Source organism: Salmo salar, chromosome 12 (genome assembly GCF_965601325.2).
Source record: "Salmo salar chromosome 12, fSalSal1, whole genome shotgun sequence".
NCBI classification, from domain to species: Eukaryota; Metazoa; Chordata; class Actinopteri; order Salmoniformes; family Salmonidae; genus Salmo; species Salmo salar.
In genome coordinates, this window is record NC_138302.1 from 6,736,177 (window position 1) to 6,756,530 (window position 20,354).

The following is a 20,354-nucleotide window of genomic DNA, read 5'->3' on the forward strand; positions in this document are numbered from 1 at the left end:
TGTATCCAACCCTACCCCTAAACCAGGTTCATATCCTGTACCCAACCCTACCCCTAAACCAGGTTCATATCCTGTACCCAACCCTACCCCTAAACCAGGTTCATATCCTGTATCCACCCCTACCACTAAACCAGGTTCATACCCTGTATCCAACCCTACCCCTAAACCAGGTTCATGTCCTGTATCCAACCCTACCCCTAAACCAGGTTCATACCCTGTACCCAACCCTACCCCTAAACCAGGTTCATATCCTGTACCCAACCCCACCTCGGGTTCATATCCTGTACCCAACCCTACCCCTAAACCAGGTTCATATCCTGTACCCAACTCTACCCCTAAACCAGGTTCATATCCTGTATCCAACCCTACCACTAAACCAGGTTCATATCCTGTACCCAACCCTACCACTAAACCAGGTTCATATCCTGTATCCAACCCTACCACTAAACCAGGTTCATACCCTGTATCCAACCCTACCCCTAAACCAGGTTCATATCCTGTACCCAACCCTACCACTAAACCAGGTTCATATCCTGTACCCAACCCTACCCCTAAACCAGGTTCATATCCTGTACCCAACCCTACCACTAAACCAGGTTCATATCCTGTATCCAACCCTACCACTAAACCAGGTTCATACCCAGTATCCAACCCTACCCCTAAACCAGGTTCATGTCCTGTATCCAACCCTACCCCTAAACCAGGTTCATACCCTGTACCCAACCCTACCCCTAAACCAGGTTCATATCCTGTACCCAACCCCACCTCGGGTTCATATCCTGTACCCAACCCTACCCCTAAACCAGGTTCATATCCTGTACCCAACTCTACCCCTAAACCAGGTTCATATCCTGTATCCAACCCTACCACTAAACCAGGTTCATATCCTGTACCCAACCCTACCCCTAAAACAGGTTCATATCCTGTACCCAACCCTACCACTAAAGCAGGTTCATATCCTGTACCCAACCCTACCCCTAAACCAGGTTCATATCCTGTACCCAACCCTACCACTAAAGCAGGTTCATATCCTGTACCCAACCCTACCCCTAAACCAGGTTCATGTCCTATATCTAACCCTACCCCTAAACCAGGTTCATATCCTGTACCCAACCCTACCCCTAAACCAGGTTCATATCCTGTACCCAACCCTACCACTAAACCAGGTTCATATCCTGTATCCAACCCTACCCCTAAACCAGGTTCATATCCTGTACCCAACCCTACCCCTAAACCAGGTTCATATCCTGTACCCAACCCTACCACTAAACCAGGTTCATATCCTGTACCCAACCCTACCCCTAAACCAGGTTCATATCCTGTATCCAACCCTACCCCTAAACCAGGTTCATATCCTGTATCCAACCCTACCACTAAACCAGGTTCATATCCTGTATCCAACCCTACCACTAAACCAGGTTCATACCCTGTATCCAACCCTACCCCTAAACCAGGTTCATATCCTGTACCCAACCCTACCACTAAACCAGGTTCATATCCTGTACCCAACCCTACCCCTAAACCGGTTCATATCCTGTATCCAACCCTACCCCTAAACCAGGTTCATACCCTGTACCCAACCCTACCCCTAAACCAGGTTCATATCCTGTACCCAACCCCACCTCGGGTTCATATCCTGTACCCAACCCTACCCCTAAACCAGGTTCATATCCTGTACCCAACCCTACCACTAAACCAGGTTCATATCCTGTATCCAACCCTACCCCTAAATCAGGTTCATATCCTGTATCCAACCCTACCCCTAAACCAGGTTCATACCCTGTATCCAACCCTACCACTAAACCAGGTTCATATCCTGTATCCAACCCTACCCCCTAAACCAGGTTCATATCCTGTATCCAACCCTACCCCTAAATCAGGTTCATATCCTGTATCCAACCCTACCCCTAAATCAGGTTCATATCCTGTATCCAACCCTACCCCCTAAACCAGGTTCATATCCTGTACCCAACCCTACCCCTAAATCAGGTTAATATCCTGTATCCAACCCTACCACTAAACCAGGTTCATATCCTGTACCCAACCCTACCCCTAAACCAGGTTCATATCCTGTACCCAACCCTACCACTAAACCAGGTTCATATCCTGTACCCAACCCTACCCCTAAACCAGGTTCATACCCTGTACCCAACCCTACCCCTAAACCAGGTTCATATCCTGTATCCAACCCTACCCCTAAACCAGGTTCATATCCTGTACCCAACCCTACCCCTAAACCAGGTTCATATCCTGTACCCAACCCTACCACTAAACCAGGTTCATATCCTGTACCCAACCCTACCCCTAAACCAAGTTCATATCCTGTACCCAACCCTACCCCTAAACCAGGTTCATGTCCTGTATCCAACCCTACCCCTAAACCAGGTTCATGTCCTGTACCCAACCCTACCCCTAAACCGGGTTCATATCCTGTATCCAAACCTACCCCAGGTTCATATCCTGTATCCAACCCTACCCCAGGTTCATACCCTGTACCCAACCCTACCACTAAACCAGGTTCATATCCTGTATCCAACCCTACCACTAAACCAGGTTCATATCCTGTATCCAACCCTACCCCTAAACCAGGTTCATATCCTGTACCCAACCCTACCCCAAACCAGGTTCATGTCCTGTATCCAACCCTACCCCTAAACCAGGTTCATATCCTGTATCCAACCCTACCCCTAAACCAGGTTCATACCCTGTACCCAACCCTACCACTAAACCAGGTTCATATCCTGTACCCAACCCTACCACTAAACCAGGTTCATATCCTGTATCCAACCCTACCACTAAACCAGGTTCATATCCTGTATCCAACCCTACCCCTAAACCAGGTTCATATCCTGTTCCCAACCCTACCCCTAAACCAGGTTCATATCCTGTACCCAACCCTACCCCTAAACCAGGTTCATATCCTGTATCCAACCCTACCCCTAAACCAGGTTCATATCCTGTATCCAACCCTACCCCTAAACCAGGTTCATACCCTGTACCCAACCCTACCACTAAACCAGGTTCATATCCTGTATCCAACCCTACCACTAAACCAGGTTCATATCCTGTATCCAACCTTACCCCTAAACCAGGTTCATACCCTGTTTCCCTCAATCCAACCCCATCTTTATTGTCTTCTTTAAATTTTTTAAACCAAATAAAGTTTGTTTTAATTTAGTCAAGGTCCCTTGTCCAACCCCAAACCTGATCTGGAAACAGAGAAGAGGGACAGAAGAGGGAACGAAGCCCTGAGCTGTACCTACAAGACCTTAACCAGAAACAAAGAAGAGGGAACACATTTCTTTGTCTCTCTCAGAAAAATGTATTATTAAAAATACATTTTGGAGTTATATATAAAAAATAAACACACAGTGATTTATTAAACAAAGTGACAATTTAAAAATACATTTAAAAGACAGCATGGGGTTTTAAAGACACATTTCCACATGTAAATAATAAAGCATATACATCACAAGCAAATACTGTGGCCCTTGATTAACGCACACACACACAGAGACAGACAGACAGAGTAAAAAAAACTATTTAATCACAGTTTGTACACTGAATCAACATAAAAACAGACAGACTCCATATTCAATTCATGTCTTGGGATGAAAAAAAACAAAATGTATTTCTGAGTAGACTTTCTCCAACCGGATTTCATATGGCAATAAGGGCATAAACAAAACCACTAAGCACCAACTTTCAGTCAAAATTTTGACAAATGTGGGAGCACTGTGTGTCAACTCATAAATTGTAAGTTTATGTGAAATATCTCTCTCCACACTTGGAGCAATGGTAAGAAATCTCCCCTGTGTGTGTTACCTCATGGTCTTTCCCTAACTGGGTAAATATCGATCCACACTGGAAGCATTGGTAAGGTTTCTCTCCGGTGTGGCTTCTTTCATGTCATTTCATTTGCCTTAACCAGGTGCATGTCATTCCACAGTGGGAGCAGTTCCAAAAGGCTTCTCCCTAGTGTGTATTCTCTCATGCTGCTTCAGCTTCCCTAACTTCTTAAAACTCCTTTCACAATGAGAACACTGGAAACGCTTCTTTACAGAGTGTGTTAGCTCATGTTTTTTCCAGTTACTTGAGTCAGTGAAACTCTTTCCACACTGGGAGCAATGGTAAGGCTTTTCTCCCGTGTGCGTCCTCTTATGCTTTGTCAGGGCCCGTGATAGGATAAAACTCTTACCACAGTGGGAGCAGTGATAAGGCTTTTCCCCTGTGTGTATTCTCTTATGTACTTTCAGGTTATATAACCGGTTAAAAGTTTTTCCACATTGAGCACATTTGTGAGGCTTATCTCCTGTGTGCATTCTCTCATGTGCTTTCAGGTTCCATAACTGGGTAAAACTCTTTCCACACTGGGAGCAGTGGTGATAAGGCTTCTCTCCAGTGTGTGTTCTCTCATGCGCTTTCAGTTGCCTTGACCAGCTAAAACTCTCTTCACAATGGAAACAGTGGTAAGGCTTTTTCCCAGTGTGTGATCTTTCAGGTTACTTATCCGCTTAAATGTATTGCCACATTGAGAGCATTTGTGAGGCTTATCTCCTGTGTGTATTCTCTCATGTGATTTCAGGGAACTTAACTGTGAACACCTCTTTCCACACTGGGAGCATTGGTAAGGCTTCACTCCTGTGTGTATTCTATTATGTAATTTTAGGGTCTCTAACTGGGTAAACTGCTTTCCACACTGGGAGCATTGGTAGGGCTTCTCTCCTGTGTGTAATCTATTATGTATTTTCAAGCTCCCTAACTTGGCAAAACTCTTTTCACACTGGGAGCAGTGGTGTCGTCTTGCTGGTTTGGACGTATCTGGCTCTGGTTCCTCTGATTCTGGTCTCTCTCCTGCCAAAGACAAACAAAGTATTTCATGTATCAGAGATTGATATCTTATTCACAAGAAACTAATGAAAACATGCGGGAAATGGGGAGGGACAACTAGCGAAACTTGTCCAATAAGAAACGCTTGTTTTTGTTTTCCGATGCAAAACATTTTGCTACGTTTTTCACTAATGAATACGACCTTGAATGAAACCTCCACATGATAAAACTGTCTTCCTGTTTAAGGGGTTTAATACAAATCAGATCCCTCAACCTGAGGTCAAGTTAATCACTATGACAAAGTCAAGCTGTGCAACAGCTGGAAACCAAGTCAGGTCTAGAAAAGTCTGAAAAGTCTACTATAATAGGATACAGTTGAGCCATTGTTACGTTTTGTTGGTGACAAATGATTGGTTAAAGAGTATGGACGACAGGAAGTTAGTTGGTGCAGTGTTGCTAGATTTCAAAGCTGCTTTACTTACTAAATAAATTGTGTAATTTGTTGGTAATTTTTTTGGGGGGGATCCTGGCTTTCCTTGGCATCCATGAATACGCGCCACTGGCTGGGGGACTTGTTGACCCGGGATCATTGATAGCCAGCAAACCCTGGACGATAACCCCAATCATGACCATTAGGACAGTTTAGATGGGGGGGACTGTTCCAATTCTCATTTGGTAGGACACTTTCATTCAACATGTGCCATCCCGGACTGCAGGGAACATCTAAATGTTATCAGTCACCTTTTGCACTCCCATAATAAAAAATATGTAGTGAACTCAACTCTTGAAGAAATAATGTTCTCTAATGCAGTAATATTTTTCTAGAGGCAGAGCACCATAGGTTGGAGGTTAAGACATGGAGGAGACTTGTCTTAACAGGATGAAAGTCAGCCCTCTACATCTGCAGCAGACAGGATGGAAGATTGTGTCACTAACCCGGGTCGGAGGTCAAAGACAAAGAGGCTGAGCGTTGTGAAGCACTGGGCAGCCATGTTGTTTGAGGTCATTGTGAAGCACTGGGCAGCCATGTTGTTTGAGGTCATTGTGAAGCACTGCTGTTGCAATTATGAAAATGCAGCATCTTCTTGGTTGAACGCGCAATGTGTTTCTGAGACACCGGAAATGACTCTTCTATATGCCAAACGTGCTCCACTACACCTCTGGTGCAGATATGAGCTTGGTTGTACCGTTGTTGCTCAGGTCCTATTGCATGACGATAAGGAGGTGAACAAGAAGTTGGTCCCTGCGTACTAGAGGTCGACCGATTTATCAGAATGGCCGATTAATTAGGGCCGATTTCAAGTATTTTTGGCCACCGATTTGCTGATTTAAAAAAAAAAATCTAAATATATATATATATATATATATATATATATATATATATATATATATATATATATATATTTTTTTAAGACCTTTATTTAACTAGGCAAGTCAGATTAAGAACACATTCTTATTTTCAATGAAGGCCTAAGAACGGGGGTTAACTGCCTTGTTCAGGGGGGATTCGGGGATTCGTTTTTGCAACCTTTCGGTTACTAGTCCAACGCTCTAACCACCTGCCTTACATTGCACTCCACGAGGAGCCTGCATGGCAGGCTGACTACCTGTTACGCGAGGGCAGCAAGAAGCCAAGGTAAGTTGCTGGCTAGCATTAAACTTATCTTATAAAAAACTATCAATCTTAACATAATCACTAGTTAACTACACATGGTTGATGATATTACTAGTTTATCTAGCGTGCCCTGCGTTGCATATAATCGATGCGGTGCCTGTTAATTTCTCATCGAATCACAGCCTACTTCTACAAATGGGTGATAATTTAACAAGCGCATTTGCGAAAAAAGCACTGTCGTTGCACCAATGTACCTAACCATAAACATCAATGCCTTTCTTTAAAATCAATACACAAGTATATATTTTTAAACCTCCATATTTAGTTAATATTGCCTGCTAACATGAATTTGTGTCACTTCTCTTGCGTTCCGTGCAAGCAGTCAGGGTATATACACAGCAGTTTGTGCCGCCTGGCTCATTGCGAACTGTGTGAAGTCCATTTATTCCTAACAAAGGCCGTAATTAATTTGCCAGAATTGTACATAATTATGACATAACATTGAAGGTTGTGCAATGTAACAGGAATATTTTGACTTAGGGATGCCATCGTTAGATAAAAATACGGAACGGTTCCGTATTTCACTGAAATAATAAACGTTTAGTTTTCGAAATGATAGTTTCCGGATTGGACCATATTAATGACCAAAGGCTCGTATTTCTGTGTGTTTATTATACACTGCTCAAAAAAATAAAGGGAACACTTAAACAACACAATGTAACTCCAAGTCAATCACACTTCTGTGAAATCAAACTGTCCACTTAGGAAGCAACACTGATTGACAATACATTTCACATGCTGTTGTGCAAATGGAATAGACAACAGGTGGAAATTATAGGCAATTAGCAAGACACCCCCAATAAAGGAGTGGTTCTGCAGGTGGGGACCACAGACCACTTCTCAGTTCCTATGCTTCCTGGCTGATGTTTTGGTCACTTTTGAATGCTGGCAGTGCTTTCACTCTAGTGGTAGCATGAGACGGAGTCTACAACCCACACAAGTGGCTCAGGTAGTGCAGCTCATCCAGGATGGCACATCAATGCGAACTGTGGCAAGAAGGTTTGCTGTGTCTATCAGCGTAGTGTCCAGAGCATGGAGGTGCTACCAGGAGACAGGCCAGTACATCAGGAGACGTGGAGGAGGCCGTAGGAGGGCAACAACCCAGCAGCAGGACTGCTACCTCCGCCTTTGTGCAAGGAGGAGCAGGAGAAGCACTGCCAGAGCCCTGGAAAATGACCTCCAGCAGGCCACAAATGTGCATGTGTCTGCTCAAATGGTCAGAAACAGACTCCATGAGGGTGGTATGAGGGCCCGACGTCCACAGGTGGGGGTTGTGCTTACAGCCCAACACCGTGCAGGACGTTTGGCATTTGCCAGAGAACACCAAGATTGGCAAATTCGCCACTGGCGCCCTGTGCTCTTCACAGATGAAAGCAGGTTCACACTGAGCACGTGACAGAGTCTGGAGATGCCGTGGAGAACGTTCTGCTGCCTGCAACATCCTCCAGCATGACCGGTTTGGCGATGGGTCAGTCATGGTTTGGGGTGGCATTTCTTTGGGGGGACCGCACAGCCCTCCATGTGCTCTCCAGAGGTAGCCTGACTGCCATTAGGTACCGAGATGAGATCCTCAGACCCCTTGTGAGACCATATGCTGGTGCGGTTGGCCCTGGGTTCCTCCTAATGCAAGACAATGCTAGACCTCATGTGGCTGGAGTGTGTCAGCAGTTCCTGCAAGAGGAAGGCATTGATGCTATAGACTGGCCCGCCCGTTCCCCAGACCTGAATCCAATTGAGCACATCTGGGACATCATGTCTCGCTCCATCCACCAACGCCACGTTGCACCACAGACTGTCCAGGAGTTGGCGGATGCTTTAGTCCAGGTCTGGGAGGAGATCCCTCAGGAGACCATCCGCCACCTCATCAGGAGCATGCCCAGGCGTTGTAGGGAGGTCATACAGGCACGTGGAGGCCACACACACTACTGAGCCTCATTTTGACTTGTTTTAAGGACATTACATCAAAGTTGGATCAGCCTATAGTGTGGTTTTCCACTTTAATTTTGAGTGTGACTCCAAATCCAGACCTCCATGGGTTGATAAATTGGATTTCCATTGATTATTTGTGTGTGATTTTGTTGTCAGCACATTCAACTATGTAAAGAAAATTGTATTTAATAAGATTATTTCTTTCATTTAGATCTAGGATGTGTTGTTTAAGTGTTCCCTTTATTTTTTTGAGCAGTATATTATAATTAAGTCTATGATTTGATATTTGATAGAGCAGTCTGACTGAGCGATGGTAGGCAGCAGCAGGCTCGTAAGCATTCATTCAAACAGCACCTTCGTGCGTTTTGCCAGCAGCTCTTCGCAATTCTTCAAGCATCGCGCTGTTTATGACTTCAAGCCTATCAACTCCCGAGATTAGGCTGGTGTAACCCATGTGAAATGGCTAGCTAGTTAGCGAGTGCGCGCTAATAGCGTTTCAAACGTCACTCGCTCGGAGACTTGGGAGTGGTTGTTCCCCTTGCTCTACATGGGTAACGCTGCTTCGAGGGTGGCTGTTGTCGATGTGTTCCTGGTTCGAGCCCAGGTAGGAGCGAGGAGAGGGACGGAAGCTATACTATTACACTGGCAATACTAAAGTGCCTATAAGAACATCCAATAGTCAAAGGTATATGAAATACAAATTGTATAGAGAGAAATAGTCCTATAATTCCTATAATAACTACAACCTAAAACTTCTTACCTGGGAATATTGAAGACTCATGTTAAAAGGAACCACCAGCTTTCATATGTTCTCATGTTCTGAGCAAGGAACTTAAACGTTATCTTTTTTACATGGCACATATTGCACTTTTACTTTCTTCTCCAACACTTCGTTTTTGCATTATTTAAACCAAATTGAACATGTTTCATTATTTATTTGAGGCTAAATTGATTTTATTTATATATTAAGTTAAAATAAGTGTTCATTCAGTATTGTTGTAATTGTCATTATTACAAATAAATAAATAAAATTAAAAACAAATCGGCATCGGCTTTTTTTGGTCCTCCAATAAATCGGTATCGCCGTTTAAAAATCATAATCGGTCGACCTCTACTGCGTACCCACTGTCACCAAGAATGATTCCACTATGTTGTCCTCCTTCAACATGAGCATACAAAGCAGAGTTTTGGAAAATCCTTGAGTCATGATTTGTACCTTTCCAACATGCAACAATGTTGGAGAACTGCACACTGGGAGAAACACACACACACACACACACACACACACACACACACACACACACACACACACACACACACACACACACACACACACACACACACACACACTTATTGAGAACCAGAGTGTAATATTTCTGCACTCCACAGCATTGCTGTACAGGGACACCTGATGGGAATATGACATCCATCTATAGAGCCAATGACTCCAGGGAAGTACCCATATTCATATAACTCTACCTTGTAGTTGGCTTGGGCAGCAGCATCATATTCATAGAACTCTACCTTGTAGTTGGCTTGGGCAGCAGCATCATATTCATAGGAATCTACCTGGTAGTTGGCTTGGGCAGCAGCATCATATTCATAGAACTCTACCTGGTAGTTGGCAGAAAGCATCATGGAACTGTCTTTCAGTTCACACATAGCATTGCAGACTTTGTGGACTATTCTGCATAGAGTCGGTTCCCTTACACCACATTAATCTCCTGTTTCACGATAGAAGGTTCTAAATGCCCAAAAAACCCTAAAGGTGATCAGTACTTGTAGGGAAGGAGGGAGGGGCCTTCCCCTAAGAGAGTCAGATGAAAGCCTTGCTCAAGGTGATCAGTACTTGTAGGCTGGGGGGGGGGGGGGGGGGGGCTTCCCTACTTCCCTAAGAGAGTCAGATGAAAGCCTTGGCTCAAGTAAACAATTAAAAATCAGCTGCATATGGAAACGATCATGGAAATTGATTTCATTAAAATCATTCAGTGGGTTGTTGCGGTCTATAACCGGCCTTCTGTCTGGTCTTGGTGCTGCTCGGTGATCATCATTGTAATAGTTCAGGTAATCCATTTTCCTCCAATGACAAGGTCAACCTGGGGGACCATTTTCCTCCAATGACAAGGTCAACCTGGGGGACCATTTTCCTCCAATGACAAGGTCAACCTGGGGGACCATTTTCCTCCAATGACAAGGTCAACCTGGGGGACCATTTTCCTCCAATGACAAGGTCAACCTGGGGAACCATTTTCCTCCAATGACAAGGTCAACCTGGGGAACCATTTTCCTCCAATGACAAGGTCAACCTGGGGGACCATTTTCCTCCAATGACAAGGTCAACCTGGGGGACCATTTTCCTCCAATGACAAGGTCAACCTGGGGAACCATTTTCCTCCAATGACAAGGTCAACCTGGGGGACCAACATCCATTCATCTGAAGTTAAGCCCCGCCTCTGGCCAGGTTTAATTTAAACCTTACATTAACATTTTTACATTTTAGTCATTTAGCAGACGCTCTTATCCAGAGCGACTTACAGTAGTGAATGCATACATTTCAATTCATTTCATACATTTTTTTTTTTGTTTCCCGTACTGGCCCCCCGTGGGAATCGAACCCACAACACTGGCATTGCAAACACCATTGCAAACACCATGCTCTACCAAACCTTCACCTAGATGAACTCTAATCGTCCTTCTGGAATTCAGACTTTTAAAATCTAGACTAGGGGCAAGTCAGAGACTATTTTTAAACCATGTCTGAGAAATGCAATTTGAGTTAGTCGCGTTTAAAAGTGCAATTTAGACAAGGATTAGGCTGTGTCTGCGAAACCACCCTTATATGCTGGAGTTCAGGCTTTATTTGAAAAGTTCAAGTAGGAAATTGCATGAATTTTGTCCATTACAGAGGAGGAGGCCAAGTCTTAAAAAAGGCTTTTCAGTCAATCATATTTCATGGCTTTTTGAAATATCTCACAGAGCTGTTCCTCCACTCACAGCCGTCCCCCGGTGTTAGTTATAACATGAATAGCCATTTGTAAGGAAAGGCTTGGCTGCCAAACACGAAAAATATCATTTTTTAAAAGATTGTAATTTCCATTCTTACCGCAGAGAGGAATATCAAACATTATGGATGTTACATGCTTTGTTCAGACGTTGAACTCAACCTTTTCTCTCACAATGAGAACGAGTTGACAATTCCTTATATAACAGTTGTTTATGCTCATTGCAAATTTATAAAAACACAGACTAGACTGCTAGTATAACAGTCTGTGGCTAAAACGCTGCTAGCGGTACGTGGTACTGCAATGCAGCGTGACAGAAACTGTGCAGTACTCCTCAGTCACACCTACAGAGTCATTGCTGTTTGGTACACCAGAGGCATATTCATTTCCAATGGAAACGCTGCGTTTACCTTGCAGCATTGAGTTGGAGAGGCAGTGTGTTCCGTGTGGTGCGTACGATGGACTTACAGAACGTATGCATCAAACTGTAAGTGTAGACGGCTTGACAGAAACGGTAGCAGAAGGTGAATGTTGAACTGTTGTTGAACACATATCCAGAAGATGCTGTGGACCATTTTTTTTACGCAACGACGCTAATCGGTGTGATCAAGAAGTAATTTTTTTAAAGAATCAATGTTCATTGATACTCCCGTTTTACTAGGGTCTGCTAGTGTACTATGGTGTTACAAGTAGGGTAGGTTTTACTAGGGTTTTACTAGTAGGGTAGGTTTTACTAGGGTGTTACTAGTAGGGTAGGTTTTACTAGGGTGTTACTAGTAGGGTAGGTTTTACTAGGGTTTTACTAGTAGGGTAGGTTTTACTAGGGTTTTACTAGTAGGGTAGGTTTTACTAGGGTGTTACTAGTAGGGTAGGTTTTACTAGGGTGTTACTAGTAGGGTAGATTTTACTAGGGTTTTACTAGTAGGGTAGGTTTTACTAGGGTTTTACTAGTAGGGTAGGTTTTTCCAACTTAATTGAGGAAAATAAGAACAATCCGAAATTTCTTTTTGATACTGTCGCAAAGCTAACTAAAAAGCAGCCTTCGCAAATGGAGGATGGCTTTCACTTCAGCAGTAATAAATGTATGAACTTCTTTGAGGAAAAGATCATGATCATTAGAAAGCAAATTACAGACTCCTCTTTAAATCTGGGTATTCCTCCAAAGCTCCATTGTCCTGAGTCTACACAACTCTGCCAGGACCTAGGATCAAGGGAGATACTAAAGTGTTTTAGTACTATATCTCTTGACACAATGATGAAAATAATCATGGCCTCCAAACCCTCAAGCTGCATACTGGACCCTATTCCAACTAAACTACTGAAAGAGCTGCTTCCTGTGCTTGGCCCTCCTATGTTGAACATAATAAACGGCTCTCTATCCACCGGATGTGTACCAAGCTCACTAAAAGTGGCAGTAATAAAGCCTCTCTTGAAAAAGCCGAATCTTGATCCAGAAATTATAAAAAACTATCGGCCTATATCGAATCTTCCATTCCACTCAACATTTTTTGAAAAAGCGTCAGACCGAGGCTCTGCATCTGTCCTCGTGCTCCTAGATCTTAGTGCCGCTTTTGATACCATCGATCACCACATTCTTTTGGAGAGATTGGAAACCCAAATTGGTCTACATGGACAAGTTCTGGCCTGGTTTAGATCTTATCTGTCGGAAAGATATCAGTTTGTCTCTGTGAATGGTTTGTCCTCTGACAAATCAATTGTAAATTTCGGTGTTCCTCAAGGTTCCATTTTAGGACCACTATTGTTTTCACTATATATTTTACCTCTTGGGGATGTCATTCGAAACATAATGTTAAATTTCACTGCTATGCGGACGACACACAGCTGTACATTTCAATGAAACATGGTGAAGCCCCAAAATTGCCCTCGCTAGAAGCCTGTGTTTCAGACATAAAGAAGTGGATGGCTGCAAACTTTCTACTTTTAAACTCGGACAAAACAGAGATGCTTGTTCTAGGTCCCAAGAAACAAAGAGATCTTCTGTTGAATCTGACAATTAATCTGGATGGTTGTACAGTCGTCTCAAATAAAAATGTGAAGGACCTCGGCGTTACTCTGGACCCTGATCTCTCTTTTGAAGAACATATCAAGACTGTTTCAAGGACAGCTTTTTTCCATCTACGTAACATTGCAAAAATCTGAAACTTTCTGTCCAAAAATGACGCAGAAAAATTAATCCATGCTTTTGTTACTTCTAGGCTGGACTACTGCAATGCTCTACTTTCCGGCTACCCGGATAAAGCACTAAATAAACTTCAGTTAGTGCTAAATACGGCTGCTAGAATCCTGACTAGAACCAAAAAATGTGATCATATTACTCCAGTGCTAGCCTCTCTACACTGGCTTCCTGTTAAGGCAAGGGCTGATTTCAAGGTTTTACTGCTAACCTACAAAGCATTACATGGGCTTGTTCCTACCTATCTTTCCGATTTGGTCCTGCCGTACATACCTACACGTACGCTACGGTCACAAGACGCAGGCCTCCTAATTGTCCCTAGAATTTCTAAGCAAACGGCTGGAGGTAGGGCTTTCTCCTATAGAGCTCCATTTTTATGGAATGGTCTGCCTACCAATGTGAGAGACGGAGACTCAGTCTCAACCTTTAAGTCTTTACTGAAGACTTATCTCTTCAGTAGGTCCTATGATTAAGTATAGTCTGGCCCAGGAGTGTGAAGGTGAACGTAAAGGCTGGAGCAACGAACCGCCCTTGCTGTCTCTGCCTTGCCGGTTCCCCTCTTTCCACTGGGATTCTCTGCCTCTAACCCTTTTACAGGGGCTGAGTCACTGGTTTACTAGTGTTCTTCCATGCCGTCCATGGGAGGGGTGCATCACTTGAGTGGGTTGAGTCACTGACGTGGTCTTCCTGTCTGGGTTGGCGCCCCCCCTTGGGTTGTGCCATGGCGGAGATCGTTGTGGGCTATACTCGGCCTTGTCTTAGGACGGTAAGTTGGTGGTTGGAGACATCCCTCTAGTGGTGTGGGGGCTGTGCTTTGGCAAAGTGGGTGGGGTTATATCCTGCCTGTTTGGCCCTGTCCGGGGGTATCATCGGATGGGGCCACAGTGTCTTCTGATCCCTCCTGTCTCAGCCTCCAGTATTTATGCTGCAGTAGTTTGTGTCGGGGGGCTAGGGTCAGTCTGTTACATCTGGAGTATTTCTCTTGTCTTATCCGATGTCCTGTGTGAATTTAAATATGCTCTCTCTAATTCTCTCTTTCTGTCTTTCTCTCGGAGGACCTGAGCCCTAGGACCATGCCTCAGGACTACCTGGTATGATGACTCCTTGCTGTCCCCAGTCCACCTGGCCGTGCTGCTGCTCCAGTTTCAACTGTTCTGCCTGCGGCTATGGAACCCTGACCTGTTCACCGGACGTGCTTGTTGCACCCTCGACAACTACTATGATTATTATTAATTGACCATGCTGGTCATTTATGAACATTTTAACATCTTGACCATGTTCTGTTATAATATCCACCCTGCACAGCCAGAAGAGGACTGGCCACCCCTCATATCCTGGTTCCTCTCTAGGTTTCTTCCTAGGTTTTTGGCCTTTCTAGGGAGTTTTTCCTAGGGAGTTTTTCCTAGCCACCGTGCTTCTTTCACATGCTTTGCTTGCTGTTTGGGGTTTTAGGCTGGGTTTCTGTACAGCACTTTGAGATATCAGCTGATGTACGAAGGGCTATATAAAAATAAATTTGATTTGATTGATTTGATACTAGGGTGTTACTAGTAGGGTAGGTTTTACTAGGGTTTTACTAGTAGGGTAGGTTTTACTAGGGTTTTACTAGTAGGGTAGGTTTTACTAGTAGTGTAAGTTTTACTAGGGTCTACTAGTCTACTAGGGTTTTACTAGTAGGGTAGGTTTTTACTAGTAGGGTAGGTTTTACTAGGGTTTTACTAGGTTTTTACTAGTAGGGTAGGTTTTACTAGTAGGGTAAGTTTTACTAGTAGGGTAAGTTTTACTAGGGTCTACTAGGGTTTTACTAATAGGGTAGGTTTTACTCGGGTTTTACTAGTAGGGTAAGTTTTACTAGGGTCTACTAGTCTACTAGGGTTTTACTAGTAGGGTGGGTGTTACTAGGGTGTTACTAGTAGGGTGGGTGTTACTAGTAGGGTAGGTGTTACTAGTAGGGTGGGTGTTACTAGGGTGTTACTAGTAGGGTGGGTGTTACTAGTAGGGTGGGTGTTACTAGGGTGTTACTAGTAGGGTGGGTGTTACTAGGGTGTTACTAGTAGGGTGGGTGTTACTAGTAGGGTGGGTGTTACTAGTAGGGTGGGTGTTACTAGTAGGGTGGGTGTTACTAGGGTGTTACTAGTAGGGTGGGTGTTACTAGGGTGTTACTAGTAGGGTGGGTGTTACTAGTAGGGTGGGTGTTACTAGGGTGTTACTAGTAGGGTGGGTGTTACTAGTAGGGTGGGTGTTACTAGTAGGGTGGGTGTTACTAGTAGGGTAGGTGTTACTAGTAGGGTGGGTGTTACTAGTAGGGTGGGTGTTACTAGGGTGTTACTAGTAGGGTGGGTGTTACTAGTAGGGTGGGTGTTACTAGTAGGGTGTAACTAGTAGGGTGGGTGTTACTAGGGTGTTACTAGTAGGGTGGGTGTTACTAGTAGGGTGGGTGTTACTAGTAGGGTGGGTGTTACTAGTAGGGTGGGTGTTACTAGGAGGGTGGGTGTTACTAGGAGGATGGGTGTTACTAGGGTGTTACTAGTAGGGTGGGTGTTACTAGTAGGGTGGGTGTTACTAGGGTGTTACTAGTAGGGTGGGTGTTACTAGTAGAGTGGGTGTTACTAGTAGGGTGGGTGTTACTAGTAGGGTGGGTGTTACTAGTAGGGTGGGTGTTACTAGTAGAGTGGGTTTTACTAGGGTGTTACTAGTAGGGTGGGTGTTACTAGTAGGGTGGGTGTTACTAGGGTGTTACTAGTAGGGTGGGTGTTACTAGGGTGTTACTAGTAGGGTGGGTGTTACTAGTAGGGTGGGTGTTACTAGTAGGGTGGGTGTTACTAGTAGGGTGGGTTTTACTAGGGTGTTACTAGTAGGGTGGGTGTTACTAGTAGGGTGGGTGTTACTAGTAGGGTGGGTGTTACTAGTAGGGTGGGTGTTACTAGGGTCTGCTCTTCGCGCAATTTGAGGAGTTGACACATAAAAATGGTATCGTGAGAGAGGATAAAGTTCTTTATTAAGGTAAAATGTCTCAATGCGTTTCAGTGTCCAAATGACCGTTTCTATTGGACCAAACCTCAATTAGCGAGTTGAAACGGCTTGTCGTCAGAGGAAGAAGTGATCTTTAGTCTTTGTTGTGAGTGACAGGGGGAGGGGCTTGGTGACAGGGGCTTGGTGGCTGTACGGTGGGAAGGTGCACAGTGAACACAGCACAGAAGAAGCGAAGAAGATGAGACCAAAAAGAGAAACAATCATTAAAAAAAAGTATAATAATTCAGTCTTGCAATACTGGCATTTGGAACATTGTGCTAAAACATACATTCAAATTAATTGAACTCATTTGATATATCACCCAGCCCAAATTACAGGTAGCCTGACAATAGCCTAATAGCAGGACAATAACCTAAAACACAAGACAAACCTACACTTGAGTTGCTTACCAAGAAGACAGTGAATGCTCCCGAGTGGCCGAGTTAAAGTTTTGGATTTAAATCTACTTGAAAATCTATTTCAAGACCTGAAAATGGTTGTCTAGGAATGATCAACAACGAATTTGACAGAGCTTGAATTATTTTGAAAAGAATGTTGTACAATCCAGGTGTAGAAAGCTCTTAGAGAGAGTGACCCAGAAAGACTCACAGCTATAAAATCGCTGCCAAAGGTGCTTTACATTTTCACATTTATTTAACTAGGCAAGTCAGTTAAGAACAAATTCTTATTTACAATGACGGCCTAACCCGGCCAAACCGGGACGATGGTGGGCCAATTGTGCGCAGCCCTATGGGACTCCCAATCACGGCCGGTTGTGATACAGCCTGGAATCGAACCAGGGTGTCTGTAGTGACGCCTTTGAAATGCAGTGCCTTAGACCGCTGCACCACTTGGGAGCCCCCCCCCTACAAAGTATTCACCCAGGAGTGTGAATACTTATGTAAAGGAGATTAATTTTCAATAAATTGGCAACAATTTCTAAAAACATGTTTTCACTTTGTCATTATGAGGTAGTGTGTGTACATGGGTTGAATTCAGGCTGTGACAACAAAATGTGGAATAAGTATAGTGGTATGAATAAGTACTGAAGGCACTGTAAATTGATGGGCTTTCATTTGTAGAAAATAAATATTGACAGATTGTTGATAAACACCTTAAATGATCTTTCTATTAAAACAACAGTACTGACATTTATGAGAAATGCATTTCAGCATATATTCTCTAAGAGAATCCAATTGCTTATGGATGTTAATGATATCAGAACGCTGAAAAATGATACTGAAAAGAGACAAACCAATTATAGACCATATAAAACCTTGATGAAAGTTAGCTTTAGAGAGAAAGTTTCAAGATGATCCGATGTAAGGTGCATGTTTTACAAAAACATTTTCTCAAAACATTATGGCTGTTACAATGCCTGTCCCAGTCAACCCACTATCTTTACCAGACTCTAGAACAGGCAATCTAAACTCCAGACATTTCAATTTGGCCTGTATTGCTTCATTAACATTTTCTTAACTAATACTGAGGAAAGCTGTGATTGGGAAAAAAAACAACTTCAATGAGCCCTTTCAAAAAGCCATGAAATATGATTGACTGAGAACGCCTTTTTATAGACTTGGCCTCCTACTCTGTAATAGTCCAAATTAATGCAATTTCCTACTTAAACGTTTCAAATTAAGCCTGAACTCCAAAATATAGTCCTTAAGGATAATTATGAACATTGTTTCATTTGGAAATGACTAACTTTATTTGTGCATTGCTCAGGTTGAGCTTTCCACAGAATCAACCACAGCTAATATGTTCAGTCTCCCCAAAAAGCCTGTCCATTTCATGTAACCTCCATAAAGCTTCTATTTGTTTTATTTCTCCAACATGCCAATATTTAGAATTCAGATTTCCTGGATATACACTCTGCCCAAGGTGTACTACAGACAAACACATCAAATGTTTAATTTATATTTTGTCTGCCTATTCTGTGAGACATTAATGAAGCCTACCTGGTTAATAAAGGTGAAATAGGTGAAGTAAAATAGGTGAAATGATTATTATTTTTTAAGTTGTGATTTTGCGTGCAAATGTAATGTCCATAGAGCTGGATTCACCCATAACTTCAATAGAATTACCCTTAAAATCACATCAGTTCAACAGAGAGATATTCAGAGACATGGATTCAACAACTACATAGTTTGTGCCCCAATTTAAGGCAGTACTCACTGGTGTTAATCAGGTCTCCATTATTCTCTTCTTCTTCCTCCTCCTCCTCCTCTTCCAATGTGACAGTAATCTCCCCCTCCTCCTTCAGTCCAAAAACTTGTTCCATTTCTTTTACTAATACAGTCATATTCTCCTCCTCCTCAACAAAAACGACATTCTGTTATTTATCTTCCTCTTCTTTCACTCCGAAAGCTTCCTCCTCTTTCACTGTAACAGCCTCACCCTCTACTTCTTGTTTTACTGTGACATCCTCCTCTTCCTTCTCCTCTTTCACTGCAACTTCTTTCTCCGTCCAGCAGACTTCTTCTTCAGCAGGAGGGGAGTAGCTTAGTGAACTCATAGTCGGTGATGTTAACTAGCTAGTTAGCATTAGCGACTAGCCAAGTGCTAGGCTAATTTAACCAGTCAGCTAGCTGACTAACAACGTAAACATTAAATGGAGTAACTAGTAAAGACGCAGACAGTATGTTTAAAACACTGAGGTTAATACAAACCCAATGAGCTTCAATGTTTCGGTGTTATGTTAGCAAGCAAGCTACCGAGGTGGTTGAATCAGCCGTTTTGTTGTTGAAGAAGCGTCCTGTTCCGTCCACTAATTTATACGTCACGCAAGAAGCGCCACCGATTTCCTTGCTTTAGCTCAAACTAGATTACGGTCGTGAACAATGCAAAACAGCTCAGAAGAAAACCATGGCTTATCCCTCCCTTTAACCCTGAACCTGCAGAATGGAGCATGTCTGTTTACTATTTGGAGAAAACCATCATGAAAGAATTTCCAGGCAGTTTCCACACCAGGGATAAGCTCAATCTTGCTCCATTTTTTGTATCACAGTGGTCTGAGACACTGCATCTCTACAGTACCTGGTTCCATTCCAGGCTGTATCACAGCGGTCTGAGACACTGCATCTCTACAGTTCCTGGTTCCATTCCAGGCTGTATCACAGTGGTCTGAGACACTGCATCTCTACAGTACCTGGTTCCATTCCAGGCTGTATCACAGAGGTCTGAGACACTGCATCTCTACAGTACCTGGTTCCATTCCAGGCTGTATCACAGCGGTCTGAGACACTGCATCTCTACAGTACCTGGTTCCATTCCAGGCTGTATCACAGCGGTCTGAGACACTGCATCTCTACAGTACCTGGTCCCATTCCAGGCTGTATCACAGCGGTCTGAGACACTGCATCTCTACAGTACCTGGTTCCATTCCAGGCTGTATCACAGCGGTTTGAGACACTGCATCTCTACAGTACCTGGTCCCATTCCAGGCTGTATCACAGCGGTCTGAGACACTGCATCTCTACAGTACCTGGTTCCATTCCAGGCTGTATCACAGCGGTCTGAGACACTGCATCTCTACAGTACCTGGTTCCATTCCAGGCTGTATCACAGCGGTCTGAGACACTGCATCTCTACAGTAACTGGTTCCATTCCAGGCTGTATCACAGCGGTCTGAGACACTGCATCTCTACAGTACCTGGTTCCATTCCAGGCTGTATCACAGCGGTCTGAGACACTGCATCTCTACAGTACC

At 43.6% G+C, this 20,354-nt stretch overlaps 1 pseudogene across 1 annotated transcript; it reads right to left on the reverse strand.

Annotated features, from left to right (window-relative positions):
• Positions 1-3,428: 3,428 nt before the first annotated feature.
• Positions 3,429-19,370, reverse strand: LOC123725384 (uncharacterized; annotated as a pseudogene). The gene is made up of 2 exons (XR_014379567.1): positions 18,821-19,370; positions 3,429-4,854 (listed from the first exon to the last, which is right to left on the reverse strand). The product of XR_014379567.1 is annotated as an uncharacterized LOC123725384 (transcript).
• Between the last annotated feature and the right edge of the window lie 984 nt (positions 19,371-20,354).